The sequence below is a fragment of the Cavia porcellus genome, unplaced genomic scaffold (assembly GCF_034190915.1).
Source record: "Cavia porcellus strain 051 isolate PalLab524CR breed Dunkin Hartley unplaced genomic scaffold, mCavPor4.1 scaffold_15, whole genome shotgun sequence".
In the NCBI taxonomy this organism is placed as follows: Eukaryota; Metazoa; Chordata; class Mammalia; order Rodentia; family Caviidae; genus Cavia; species Cavia porcellus.
The window spans coordinates 51329566-51345259 of record NW_026947498.1 but is presented as its reverse complement, the minus strand read 5'-3'; positions in this window follow the sequence as shown (position 1 = coordinate 51345259).

Sequence of the window (15694 nt, the reverse complement as noted above, 5' to 3'; positions counted from 1 at the left end):
ATAAGAATAGTTACAAAACCAAGAACTTCTATATTGGGTGACGGATAACTTCAAAATTTCATTTGGCTCTGATTGATTGAAATTTGAAAATAGGCGTTAATAATTGTGTGAGAGGCATTCTTGTATCTGTTCCAGAAAGTTATAGTCTTTCCTCATTTTATGGTTTAGATTTCAAATGTCTCGTAAACTCATGGGCCAATGATTTGGATGCCAACCTGATACATTATTTCAACAACGACTGGATCATGAGAGCTCTAGCTTCATCAAGTGGATTAATCTGCCCATAAAATAATAATTGGATGGGATTATTGAGAGGTGATGAAGACAGCAGGAGGGCATAGTTGAATAGATTCTGTCCCTGAGGCGATACTTGATCCCTGGACCCATCACTTTTCACTTTTCTGCTGCCATGAAATGATCAGCATTCCCGCCCCCCCCACTCTCTTCTGCTAAGATATTTCTGCTTTTCCACAGTCTTAAAAGCAATGAGCAGCTGACCATGGATTAGAATTTCTAAAACTTTAAAATGAAACAAAAATCTTTCTTGTCATTTATTTGGATATAGCAACAAAAAACTGACAAACACACATTGCATCATGACATCTTCAGCAGATGATTTTGTTTTCGTTAGTGTGTGTTAAGTGATGAATGGTAAATTGTGGTGGGTCTCGCATGAGAAGTTTAACTTGGCCAGCCTGGGAAAATGTACCTGTCATTCCTTTCCTAGACAGAAACCACTTATGTGGTCACTCAGAATAATTGTTTTATATAAAAATATAATGACATGGGTTATTGAACAGTTGATATTCTCAGTAATAGCTATCAAGGAGCGCACATTAATCTCAGGCATTTAAAGAAAGGGTCATCAGTACTTACATGAAGTCCACCTCAGGATTTAGTTCTCTTGTTTCTTTTTACCAATTTTATTTTTAAATATTAGCTTCTAATGTATAGCCTTCACACTATAAAATTCTCCTTTTATAATGTGCCATTTCTATATATTTATGAAGTTACACAACCAACACTACTCACTAATTTCCAAACATTTTATCATTTTTTTTTTCTTGGAGCAACATTTATTTCCTCTCCTCTGACACAACAAGCTGGAAACCACTAATTTACTTTCTGTCTCTGTGAACAGCCTGTTTGGAATATATTATAGAATTTGAATCATACTATGTATGCTTTTTTTGTGTGAGGCTACTTTTTCTTACCATAATTGTCTTGTCCATGCTGTAGTGCATGTTAGTATAGTACTCTGCCTTTATCCTTGGTTTTACTTTTTTGTGGTTTTAGTTACCAGTGATCAAATAAGGTCCAAAAATATTTAATAGACAATTCTAGAAATAGTTTATTAGTTTTAAATTACACACTATTCTGAGTAGTGTGTTAGAAATCTCACAGTAGAACATGAATTATCTCTTTGCTCAGTATATCCAACTGAATTCCCTATCCATTAATCTTTTAGCTGCTGTCTCCATTCTTAGATCATTTGTCACAGTTCCATAGTGCTTGGGTTCAAGTAACTCTCATTTTCCTTTATACTGACTCCCAAATATAATACTAGTGATGGTAACAATTTAGATATGTGCACCAAAAGCCATAAAGTGCTTCCTGTAAGGAAAGTGAAAAAAAAAAAGTCAAGGAAGACATTTTGAGACATAGATAAATATTCATATGACTTTAAATACAGTATACTATTGCAGTTACTCAATTTTTGTTGCTGTGAATGTCCTGTGTTAAATTTACTGACTACATTTTATCATAGGTATGTACATATTTGACAAACAATTTTTATACAGTTTGGCACTATCTACAGTCTTGGGGATTTTCCAGGGATCTTATATCATATCTCTCTGGATAATAATGGACTAATGAACTTCATTACTTCTTGTGGTCAAATAATATTACTTTGTATGGACAACTTACATTTTGTTTATACATTTATTAGTAGATAGGAAGCTGTTTTTAGTTTTGAAAGTTATAAATACTGTGGCACATGTTACATAAATTTTCAGTTTTACTGGATACATGCTTAGGAGTAGAAAGATAAGATCATTGTTCTTTATTCAGAAACCTCAAAACAGTTTTTCAAAGCTGTCACAAAATTTATTATTCCCCATAGCAACCTGTGGAGGTTCCCATTTCTCAAAATGTTCACTGAAGTTCACTTTTATTGTAAGAGTCACCCTAAGGATAGTAAACTGACATCACATTGTGATTTTAATTTGTATTTCACTAATGAACAATGAGTTGAGCAGCTTTTCACATGCTTATTAACATACAGGTATGTTCTTTAGAGAAAGAGCTAAAATCTTTTGCACATTTTCACTTGGATTACCTATTTTTACCGCTAATTTTTACCAAATATTTATATACTTTGGATTTATCTAACAAATATTTATATACTTTGGATATTTCCCTCATCACATATAATATCTGCCATTATTTTAATCTATTATGCAATTTATTTTCATTTCATTGGTAATGACTTTTATTTATTTCCTTATTGGTATGAAGAATTGAACTCAGGCCCTTGTGCTTGCCAGTCAGGCATTTGTGCCGCTGAGCTACATCCCCAACTCTTTGGTAATGTCTGTTAAATAATAGAAGTTTTAATTCGAATACTCAATTTATTTAAATCTCCTTTTTGTTATAATTGCACTAAATTATTTCTTTTGTAAATCTTGTGCCACATTTAAAAAATATTGCCTAATCCATTGTCAAAAATATTTGCTACTGTCTTATAAGAGTTTTATAATTATAGTTTAGTTTAATTCATTTTAAACTAAATTTGTATTTATGGTCTGATGTAAGGGTCCATCTTTACTCTTTTGCTGGCTATTCAGTTGTAACAGTCCTTCTTATTCAAGATTTCATTCTATCTTCATGGGATGATTTTGACACTTTATTGAAAACCAGCAGAATATAAATTTAATAATTTATTTCCAACTTTTAATTTTATTCCATTGGCCAATATGTCTATCATGTTGTCAGCACCACATAGTCTTAAATACTACAGTTTTGCTGTCAAAGTCTGGAATCAGGAAGCATTTATATTTTAAAATTTTTAGTTCTTAAGATTCTGTTGGATACTCAGAGTTCCTTACTTTACCACATTGTTATGATTTGGATCTGAAATATCTCCCGAAGTCCAGCTAGTGAGCTTTTAGGAAGTGATTGAATGGTGAGAATGCTCATCATCAATGGATTCATATTTAAATAGGTTATCAGTAAGTGTTGCCAAATTAAAGAGCCTATGTTTCAGAGAGGTGATACTGAGGACTCTATCTGGTCGCTGGCCCTTTCCTCTATCTCTCTGATTCTGGTTACCTTGAGGCAAGCAGATTTTTGCCATTGTGGTCTAACATGATGTTTTATGCCTTGCCACAGACCTGAAAGCTTTGGAGCCATCTGATCGTAGACTGAAACCTCTAAAACCAAGAACCTAGAAGTATTCCCTTCTTTAAATTGCTTTTTCTCAGAATGTAAATCTAACACACATGAATTTAAGACCTGCTAACTTGAAATTATTTGCCAAGTATTAGCTGGGATTTTATAGTAATGATATTTATATAGATCAAAATGGGAATATTGCAATTTTTAAAATACTAGGACATTTTATATATGAACATGTGATATCCTCACATTGATTTTTATTTTTCTTAACATTTTAGCTTTGCTTTAAGTTTTCAGTGTGATTCTGTACATGACCTTTGCACCTCCTTCTGAAATCAGAGAGGAGGCTTCCCTGTCCACCCACAACTCTCACATTCTGCTTGCCTGTAAAATGAACACCTGCTGAATGAGAAGAAGGTCCGTCTCTAACTCGAACAATATAAGCCCTCTTTAGTAGCCTTTAAGTGCCTGAATAACTGAGCACTGTAAATGGAATCCTGGAAAACCAATTACCTAGGTGGCCCTTGGATGTTCTCAAAGCTAAGGTTTTCAAAAGAATTTACTTATACCCTTTTAAGTCCTTGCCCAGTGAAGAGTGGGATCTTGCTTACTCCTAAGATGCCCTCAATGCATTTTTCTTGTTGTTCTGATGTAAGTACTCAACTTATTTTTAATATTAATTTTTAAACAACTATGCTTTTCTTTGTCTTGACTTGATGAGCACTTCATTTCTTGCAAAACTGAAAATATTTTAAAATTGTCTTTTTACTTCTATTTCTCAGTGTCCTACTGAATAGAACCCACCAGCAGCAGCCATGCTTCAGTATGAACCTTGGGCTACCATGAAATTTTCTGTACCAGATTAAGTGGTCCACCACCTATAACAGCAGGATACCACAAAACCTGAGGTTACGCACAACATGAATACAAATTTTCTTCCAGAATATTGTCTGGGATCATGAATTATAAATTCAGTCTAGGAGACATGCACATTTGTTCTTGTCCTGCCCTCTGGGCCAGATTGAAATGTGGGAAGCCCAGGCTTTTTTCTAGTCACAGCTAGAAGCCCTAATGCTAATGACTCCTGTGGTACTTACCAGGGCAAGAAAGATAAGATCTGCTGAAGGCTACAAGGTACTTGGGGACACTATAGTTTCCTCATTGCCTCCCTGTCTTATCCTTGCCCTTGTGAGAGTGTCTTGTTTTCCTTGCTAGCCCATCATAGTTGCTATTGCTGTTCCTGGAAACTCACATTGCCTTTCACCCATTGATTTGACTCAGATATACTGAGTAACTTCCAAGGTTCTGAGTGCCTCATGGCCTTTTGTTCCCTGAGAACAACTGGTCATCCCAGATGCCTGCCTGCACCTCTGTTTCATCTGTTACTCTTTCTTCCTACTGTGTGCTGTAACACTTAGTAGGAAATTAGAGATTCACTGCAGAGGTCCCTGATAACTGGCACTATAGAAAACGTCTCCAGTAGCGTATCACACACATGCCCTTGAGTTTAGCTGCTGGCCTTTGTTCCCTACTGAAATTTTCTGAGCCTCACCTTTACTATGTTCATTTCTGTCAGCTTGTAGTGGTCTTCTGAGCTCTCAACAGAATCTTCTGTTGAGATCAGTTTATAGCATTCTAGGACTTTTCTAGCTATCTTTATAAACCTTTTCCAAATCCCCCCTAAAAGCCAATTGTAAAGGTTTTTTTTACCATCTGATTAGGTACAGTAACTTCACTTCTTTGGTATCAAAATCTGCTATAGACATTTTCTTATTGCTGAGACAAAATACCTAATATCCACAACTTAAAGTATGAAAGAATTATTTTTGTTCACGTAAGGCTTCAGTGCATAGTTATTTACCTACAAGGCAGGCAGGGTATGGTAGAAGAGGCCTGCGAAGGAAAACTGTACGTGTCATGCTGACCAGGAAGCTGAGAGATAAGGGAGAAGCCAGGATAGAAATGTATCCTTCCAAATTATTCCCAGTGGCTAACCTCTAACTTACCCATCCTCCAAGAACAGAATGCTGGAAAGCCCTCAAAGTTCACCTCTTAGTACAAAGGCTTTGGGAAGACATACCAGATTCAAACCACAAAACCCCAGCAGCCTAAAGACTTCTCAATAGGGTTCCCCACTTGTTAAATATTCTACCACCTCTCAGTGGTACAGTCCTATGAACCAAAACTTTAATAGCTGGGTTTTCAATATTCATGCCATAGAATATCTCCTGACTTCCAAAAATTTATGACTATTTCGTGATTCAAAGTGCATTTAGTCCATATCCAAGAGTTCCCAATTATTAATTGTTGAGCATTGATCAAAAGTCCAAGTTTAAAGTTTCCTCTGAGACTCAAAGCACACTCAGCTGTGAGTTCCTATAAAAATAAAATGAAGTTACATAATTATAAGATTCAGTGATATAATCAATAGATACAGTGTATGCATGTCCATTTAAAAGGAATGATTGGATATAGAAACGATGGATGATATACAAGAAAGTCTATAACACATCAGAGAAAACATTAAATCCCAAAGCACCATGTCAAGCACCTGACACACTTTGGCATAATATAGGTTCCCAAGTGTTTGAGCATTCAGGAGACTGTAATCTTGCCAGTTAGAACTTACATGGCATTAGAAGATGGGCCTTTGGAGGACATTGAAGATCCAAACTATAGCAACATGTAAATTTTTAATAATTTGATAATAGATATATAACTGCATACTTATGTTTTCTGATGTATAGTATTAAAATATTTCAACAAAAAATCACCACTTTTACTATACCATGGATGCTGAACTATGATCAATAAGTCATTAGCATATTTCTATTAGAAAATATCTACCATTAAATATAAAAATCACATACAGAGATTACATATTAGCTTATATGGTTAGCTTATATGCATAGTATATATCTATAGAAATATTTATACATATCAATATATAAATTATCAACCTTATAATAGAGAATAACTTTTATACAGAGAATAACTACAGTCCTTGCATCAAGTAAAATACATGAGTAAAAGTGAATGAGAGCACTTACTGAAAAGCTCCGTGGTAGGTCTGGATAGAGAATCAAAAACAAAGCTAGAGAAACACATGATATGGGAATAGCAGAAGAGAAAATCTCAAAAGTAGTATCCCTCAATCTGTCTGTGTACATTCATGACTAATCTGCAAAGAAAGCACACATAGATTAAATTGAAGCTGTCAGAACAAATCCTATGGTTATGTACCATAAATAGGATGTTAAAACACAGCAAAAATATCTAATAGGGGATTTAGCTTAGGGACATAAGTTCCTGCCTGGCAAGTGTGAGGTCATGAGTTCGATCCCCGGTTTATAGATATAAAAAATCTATTAGAACAACAAGACCATAATTACTCATGAGAAAACAATTTTAAATCTGAAATCTTCATGATTTAACATTAACAATGTCCAGTATAAAGTTCAAAATTACCTGGCATGGGTGTAACTAAAACAGACACACACACAATTTCAAGAAAAAAGAAAACCCAAATGAAACAAATGAATCAACTTGAAGTTACAAACTTTAAAGTGATTATAACTGTATTAATGAACAGCAAGTAGAAAATGAAAAATAAAAAGATAAACCTCTATCTAATGTTAATAACACTGTATTAATTAAGCCATGCCTATTAAAAACAAAAATCAGCAAAGTAAAAAATGAACAAACAAAACAGTATTAAAATGCTTAACCATGTGCTATGTTTAACCATATAAAGACACATGATAAATATAAACAGGGTGAAAATAAATGGATAAGAAAAATATACAAATAGTAAACTCAGAGTAAGTCCAGGGGCTGTATTGCCATTATATAATACATATATCAAAGTGCAATTTTCTAGGAGACAAAAGAAAACATTTATAAGATAAAATGTCAGTGTGAAAGAAGACAGAAGTATAAAACATATATATTTTCAACAACGGACTTAAACATACAAGAAGCAAATTTGGGCAGAATTAAAGTGAAATACAATGGTTCCTCTCTTAGTAGTTGAAAGGACTATTCAGAAAATAAAAAATGCAAAGTTCTATACAATGCTGTTAACCACAATTATTCAATTTATGCTTTTGTTAAAATATACCTTGAAACAATGCAATTCTCTTTTAAGTATGCATCATAAATTACTAAAAATAAAAAGTCTTCATCTACTAATTGCAGCAAATTTCAAAAGTTTAAAATAATGCAGTTGGTGTTTAAAAGAAGCTTTAGGTAGAAAAGACAAATAAGGTAATGAAAGCTGCAAATGTTTGGAAATTAACCGTATTTTTTAAAATAAATAATTATAGACACAATAAGTCAGAATATAGATTTAGAAAGAACAGAACAAGAATCAATTAGTAAGCACCTGCCTGGTAAGCGTGAGGTCATGAGCTTGATCTTCACTACCAAAAGAAAAAAAAATAATCTCATTTAGAATATTATGAAATGAACACTAAGATAAAATGTATCAAAATTTTTATAATACATGTAAATCTATATTTGCAAGTTAATATAGAAATTAATATTTTAGAATGCCATGCTTAGGAACAAAAACATTTTCAAATCCATGACTTAATCTTCTGAGAGAAAGAGAGAGAGAGAGAGAGAGAGAGAGAGAGAGAGAGAGAGAGAGACAGAGAACTAGGTTTTGATTATCAAGAATGCTAGGCAAGGTCTCTTACACTGAGTTATGCTCTTTAATTTCTTTTACATTTTACTATGAGACAGGATTTCTAAGTTGCCAAAACTGGTCTCAAAGTTGTGATCCTCTTGCCTTACGCCTTTGAAATTATGGGTGTGTACCTTCAGTCCTGGCTTTAATCTTCCACTTTAAAAAACTGGAAACAAAGTAAAAAATAAAATTCAAGGAAAACAGGCAAAAGTAAATGGTGGAGAGAGAGAGAGAGAGAGACAGAGACAGAGAGAGATAAACAAAAGAGAACAGAGAAAGGAAAAATGAAACCAAATCAAAATCTGGTTTAAAATATTATAAAACTCATAAATCTCTAACTAAGTTGAAAAAAGAAAAAAATATGCAAATTACAAATGTCTGAAAAGAAGAAAGGACTAAAACTACAGTCTTCTCAGGTTTTACAATTTAAGCAAATATTATCAACATCTTTGTACCATTAAATTTGGAAATCTGCATGAAATCAATAAATTTCTAGAAAGACACATGTTAAAATCTAGCCCCAAAATAAAGAGAAAGACTAAATATACTTAACGAAATGAAATATATAACTAAATTTAGTTTATAACTAAATGGCATTTCCCACAGGAAACTCCAGTAAGGCTTTAGTGGTAAATCTATGGAAACCTAAAGGTATAACAACATCAATATTTACACAAACTTTAATAAAATGAAGTAGGAGAGAACATTTCTCTACACATTCCTGAGGTCAGTATTCTATTAACTTGAAAACTAAATGAAAATACCACATTAAACTATGACTACTTAACAGTATTCCTCAACACATAAATACATAGAACCTTAGAAAAATATTTACAAGCTGGGGATTTAGCTCAGCAACATAAGCACCTGCCTGGCAAGCACAAGGTCAGGAGTTCTATCCCTGGCACAAAACCAACAACAAAAAAAAATTATGGGTTAAGTTCAATAATATTTTTCTGTTTTTCTAGTTTTTGTTTTTCATTAGTAAATATTTGCTTTGTGTAATGATCACATAGGCAGATCGTACACGTACATCAAACATCTTAATTCTTTCACACAATATTTTTAAAGAGAAAACTGATCATCAGTCAGTTGAACACATTCCTCAAATTCCAGTTTATTTTAATAGGTGAACAATCAGTTAGCATAATTTAACCAATGATAGAATACAAGAGAAAATTTGTGATTCTTTCTATAAGGGCAAAATGATAAAATTCAATAACTTTTATTATAAAAAACCTTAGCACAGTAGACTAAAAGTGGAATTTTTCACCTGATCAAGGGGCATCTATGGAAAACCCTGAGTTAACCTTACTTCATGTGTGAACCACTTAATGCTTTATTCTTAAAGCCGGGAATAAGGCAAGAATATCTTCTCCTGACATGTTTACATGGTTAATAAAGTGCTTAACAGTGCTATTAGATAAGAAAAAGATACAAAAAGTTCTACTGATTAAAATTTCATAGAAGACATAATAAAAACTTAAAAGAATGTCAGAAATTGAAAAGTTGATTAAAATATATATTTTAAAATGATTTAGTGTTAATAAAATATTTTCAATACATGAACACATTTGGGGGAGCTTTCACTAACTTCCTAACTTACCATATGTAAGTAATTTCCTGATTTTCAATAAATCATTAATCAAGGCTGAACAGAAACTGTATTAGTTAGATAGAATAATGAGCCTAATTAGTAGCCATAGCCACTGAGCTAAATCCCTGGCCATTCTTTATCAGATTTCAAGATTTACTTTAATGTACAATAATTTAGATAACCTGGTGACTTATTCAAGAATAAACTAATGGAGAAACACAGTATTAATTTCACAAACAAACCCATAAATATTTAGATACTTTAAAAAATGAGGATTTCCAAGTAATCTTTCAACAAATGATCTATAGGAAATTGCAGTATGTTTAGGAAGTGAGATAATATCTATATCAGATCACGCACAAGATCAAATTTTAGTTAGATTTTAGATTTAAGTAACTCTTGTCAGATAATGATGGAAAATAAGTTCTCATCCTCATAGTGAGACAATATCTCCTCAGTGGGTGACCAAAAATTGTTGCTATATGGGAGATGACATTCAAAATTTGTATAAATAATGAAAAAACTTGTATCAAAGAGCTCTCATATAAACAGTTCATAAATCATAAGAAAAATGTGCAGACAACCTATTAAAGAACTGTGCAAAAGGCTTGAACAGGTACTTAATAGAAGATAATTTCATGAGAAAATATTCACCTCAATAAATAGCCAGGAAACTGAAAATTCAAACCATACTAAAGTACTAATAAATGATTTCTAAAAATGAGCACTATTAACAAGACTGGAAATTCCCTGAATGGGAGACAACTTTTAATAACACCAAAAAAGAGTGCAAAATTTTGGAATTGGAATTAAGAGATTAAAAATGGATCTTTAGCATTTTTTCTTTCAGGATCATAAGATTTTTTCTTTTAGAAATAATTTGCTTCTTCAGGTTTTCTCATGCCAGGAGTGTAAAGTCCCATCCTTTCCTCTCCTTAGCTCAGATGAGCAAACAGAGAATAAAACTTCTAAAGTTAGAAAACTAGCATATCTGTGTGGAAGGAAAAATCAGTTGCTGACCCTGGGAGGTTGATGTCTGGTTTCAGTGGTTTTGACAAGAGAGCAAAGGAACAGAGAATGGCTAGGAAATGAAAACAGTAAAGGAATTTCTTTGTTGTCATATGATTCCCATTCCGTCCTTTCTTTGCAATAAAAGCTTTTGTACAAATGAACATGGTGACACCGATTTGAAGCTATGAGACCTCTACATCTCATTAGGAGTTGGTTTGGAATAACACTTTTCCTTTTATACCAAAGATTTTCTCCTATAGTCTTAGTAATAACAAGTAGTACAGAGTAGTAACAGAAGCATATCTAAAAACACTTCAATACCATAGGTAAAAGTGGAAATTATTCACACCTGTAATACAGCAATTTTGTTATTAATAGATAATATTGGAAGACATATGATTAATGTGAAACACAACTTTTAATAAAAGTTTGAAGATGAAAATGAATTTTCATCATTAAAGAAAAACCACTGTTTTATATTAAAAGGACCATATATGCTATTGCATAGAATGCAGATTTCAGTGCTTTTAAAGCTAAACTTAAGCCTTTAACATTTTTTTCCATTTTAGAAAGTTTTTTACTTTCCACCCATCAAATAGAGGCTATATTCCTTCAGAACTCACTTCCCAAATACCAGTCAACCTCCCTGACTGCATGGGTACACAAATGTCTTCCCCCCTCACTTCCCAAATTCTAGTATATATGAAACTTTTCGTCAAAAAATATGCATTTCCAGAAACTAAGGTGGCTGGTTAGAAAGGCTTAATGATAAAATTTTTAGAAATTAAATTCATCATCAGTCATAAAACAAGGACTGAATTATAATTATGAAAGCTGAAATTGTCTTAAAAAGAAGAAATATTTGGATTTTGAAGGATGCTATTTAATAAGTTAAACTTAAATGTTTTCTATTATTTTTCCCAAGGATGATTTGTGTTCATGCCCAATGCTGTTCGTGAATCTTACCTACTAGGTTTAATTTATCTGATCTCAATGAGACAATGCTCGGCCTATCTTAACCAGAAGGAGAACTGAAGCAAGGTTAGCAAATGACAGAGGTTTGGAAGATAAATAACAATGAAATAAGACTGGAGATCAATTCATCTGGGAAAGAAGAACAGTATATGTTATTGGAAGAGTATTACAAGATTTATGGGCAAAAAAATATGGACTAGAATATATGAGAGCCAGTGATTGTGGCATTAAAACATTCATTCACTGTATTAAATTTCTAGATGAGATGAGAATTTTGTAGAAATGCATTACACTTTGAATAAGTGATTCATTTGAAGTCTTATTGCCTATATTTCTAGATAGCTTAAAATTCATTTTTATCATAGACATTTCTCCAACTTTGTCTCCTGTACATTTTGACATACGATAGTATGGCCACTAAGAAAATCATTTTGATTTGCTAGTCATAATTCTATTTCTTGCTTTTCTAACTTGAAGAGTCATAATGTAATCCTTTTTTTATTGAACAGGACATCAAAATTAATTCCATACAGATGGAAGTGACTATGAAGTGCACCGGCATCAAATATAGCAGAACATGAATTCCATTTTATACTGTTACTACCCAAAAAGACTGGTTTCCTTGGAAGTATTTATGAATTTCTGTGAACAAATGCCCTTGAAGTTAATTACATATGCAAATATCTGTTTGTTTCTTGATGAAACAAGACAAGACAAATGGAATTTTGTTTAACTGACAATTATGTTCTACCGACTGACTATGTCATGATGGCTAGTTGAAATTCACTCTAAGAATCCAGCACCATGGAGGAGTTTCTTGAGCTTTTTGTCCACACTTGGACAGGCTTCCAGGTTATGTTATCAATTTGATTCTCCTGTGCTTGTAATAAACTATTTCTATGAAATTGTGGATTTTATTGCTATTACATATTGCTTCTTTCTGTAATGCAGAAATTCTGTAACCAAGAATGCCGCTGTACTTATTAAGGATTTTCTTAGTGTTCCCGTCTTTTGGTGACTCACGGTAGGCGCTGCCAAAGCAGATAATCCACCCTGTTTTCAACTCATAAATGGCAGAAAGGGGGAGAACATGCTTTATGACACTCTCAGCTCTTTTTAACTTGAACATGTTGTGGCCCTGCGCCCACAGAGAGAGACAAATGAGATGAAGTCTGCTTTTATTCCTGCTCCTGTAATCTAAGAATGACAAAAAGTAAGCTATCTTGTTGGAAAAAGGCCCTGATTGTTCACCAGGTCAGAAATTTGAAGGACACTAATTGGACCCTGACCTTAAAGTGAGTCTTTGCTGAAGCAAAAATTGGCTTTTATCCTTTTTGTATTTTTAATAAATGAAGAAATAACTCATGGAGTATAAAGTTTAAATTGAGAAAGGAATTTCTGAGAGTTTTTAAAAGTTCCTATATCATTTATGCAAAATGGAATATCAAAGTATAATTTACCAACATTGCCCTATCTTTGCTGGGAATATTAAGCAGAGACCTCTGTGATTTCTATAGGCCTCCAAAAGATTTATTCTTTAACTTCCAAAATTATGGGAACTTAGGCACTTGGCAATTGGATTCCTCTCAACTATAAAATATAAAATAATGCTCCCTAACACGAGGATATGTGAAAACATTTGTGAGAAGCTGTCTCTCTTTATCAGCTTTAGAGAAATGATTTTAGGTTTCAAAGTCATGATAGGAAAAAGGTAAAGAAAAATAGAAATGTCTTGTCTTTACTTTATGTCTTTTCAATAGAATCTATTACACTTAATGACTTTTTTCAGATTAATGACATGTGAGCACTGAAATAGACATTGGACTGGACCTGGGGGGTTTGTGAACCAGTAAGATAGGGAAATTGTCTTTCATTGGCTTGTTTACATTTGCAAGACTTCTTGAATCAGTTGGCTTTTTAAAAAAAAATCAATTTTGATATATGTAGCAAAACTTAAAAGAAATTTTACTGGGATACTTGGCTTGTATGCTGGTAAGCATATCAGTGAGGATCATCAAAAATGCAAAATACTCTTAAAATAATTTTTAGCATGTGAGAGTGGCTTTGCACACTGGAATTTGGAAGAACTTTAGTTTATTCAGCCTCTGCTATGGTCATGATTCTCAGTAACTCTCTGCCATCTCCTCTCTTGAACATTATCATTCAAGTGTCAGGAATAATAGATTTAAACTTGTCTCCTTCTTCTCCTTTATCTTTCTAGGTAGCCAATCTTTACACCACTTTTCATAAACAAGAGCACAATACAGCATCAGTTAATGCCCCATATGATATGATGACCTAATAGTTTGTGAAGAGTTAGGTTATTGGAAAAAGGCAGTGTTGACTTTCAATATTAGTGAAGGTTTAGAATTCAATACAATAATTTTTGAATTTTATGGACATTCGTGGATGGGAACAGATTGCAGAAATAGCTCATGTGTCTCCCGGACACAGCTGTGCTGCTGTGTACTGACCGTACAGTGCCATAGTGTACAGCACTACAGTGCTCAGTGAGAGCCCAGGATGTCCAGAAGCAAACGGAAGAGCTTTACATTATATTTTTGTGTCAAAGTTTGCATGACAATAATTTGTGTAAGACTCACTTTGTTAGATCTACAAACGAATCCGATTTAAGAATATTCTCCAGAATAGAACTCATTGATGAATTGGGGATGACATACGTTACTTGGGAGAACATAAGACATATATTTAGAAAATTTTAAATACATACTTTTAAAATATAATCTTTCAATAATTATGTATAATTTGATTTGTATTTATAAATACAGCACACGTGTTCAGAGTATATATGTGATATTATTAAATACTAAATTCATCATATGAAAATTTTGAAAAATAAAAATGGAAAAAAACTACTTGAAAATTTCTCCAACTCGTTGTTTATTTATTTTGCAGGTATTGGTGATTGAATTCAGGGCTTCTCACATGCCAGACAAACTCTACCATTGAGCTGTACTCCCAGCCCCTCCTTATCTTCTGCTTAAGACAAAATCAAACTTGGTTATGAAAAGAAGATGTTACTTTACCTCCCTATGTTAGATAGGATGGCAGAATGACATTTCATCATCTTTGGTTTCCATGTGTATTTACTAAACTAAAACAATTTTTCTGGGTTTTTAGACATCACATGAACATAATTAATTACTGGCTTTCTTGAAATACCAATAGCCCAGTGAGCCTAGGATATAACTATTGACACTGGAGGCTTAAGTAAAATTTAAAATTGTACTATAATTCCATTGTCAATAGGATTAGTCATATATAATTACCTATTAATAAATTACTACTAAAATAATTTTTATGTTCAAATCACAAGGAATACATTTAAGTATTTCAATAGAATCTCTAGTTGAAGTCTAACATGTTCTTGTAATAGGAATAGTCTTTGTTATGTATTTGATACATTTTACAATATATCTTTTTATAGTTAAGGATATATTGTCAGGAGTAAGTGATAAATGTAAGTGATAAATGCATGAATGTTATCTTTAGTTAGTTTTTATTATAGTACTGAGAAATGATCTGCTTTACCAATTAACTGTTTTACTTACAGCACTAATAAGATTTAATGAGAATTGAGACAGGAGGAAATGTTAGTAAGAATGTCTCTCTACACTCGAACTGGTAAGACTTTAATACTGACTCCATCACATCTGTTGATGTTTGTTGGAACGAGTGTCCTGGTGTTTGGGATCTAGTTTGTGATCTGCAAAGGTCAGTTGATAATCTCTACTTCAGAGATACAGTGTTGAGAACCATATTTGACTTGTATAATACAAATTTTTAATCCATAAATCTAAAACATATTAGACTTTCAGAATTAAAATCAGTGAAAAACACAATTCACATACCAATTTAATAATAATTTTACCATAATGTGGAAGATTCAATTTTATTTTTAATAACACAGATATAATTGCCTTGCCAATGATCTTATGAGTCATTCACATTTTCCGTTTGCATCATTCTATTTTCAAAATATTCTATTTTATTTCACCCTC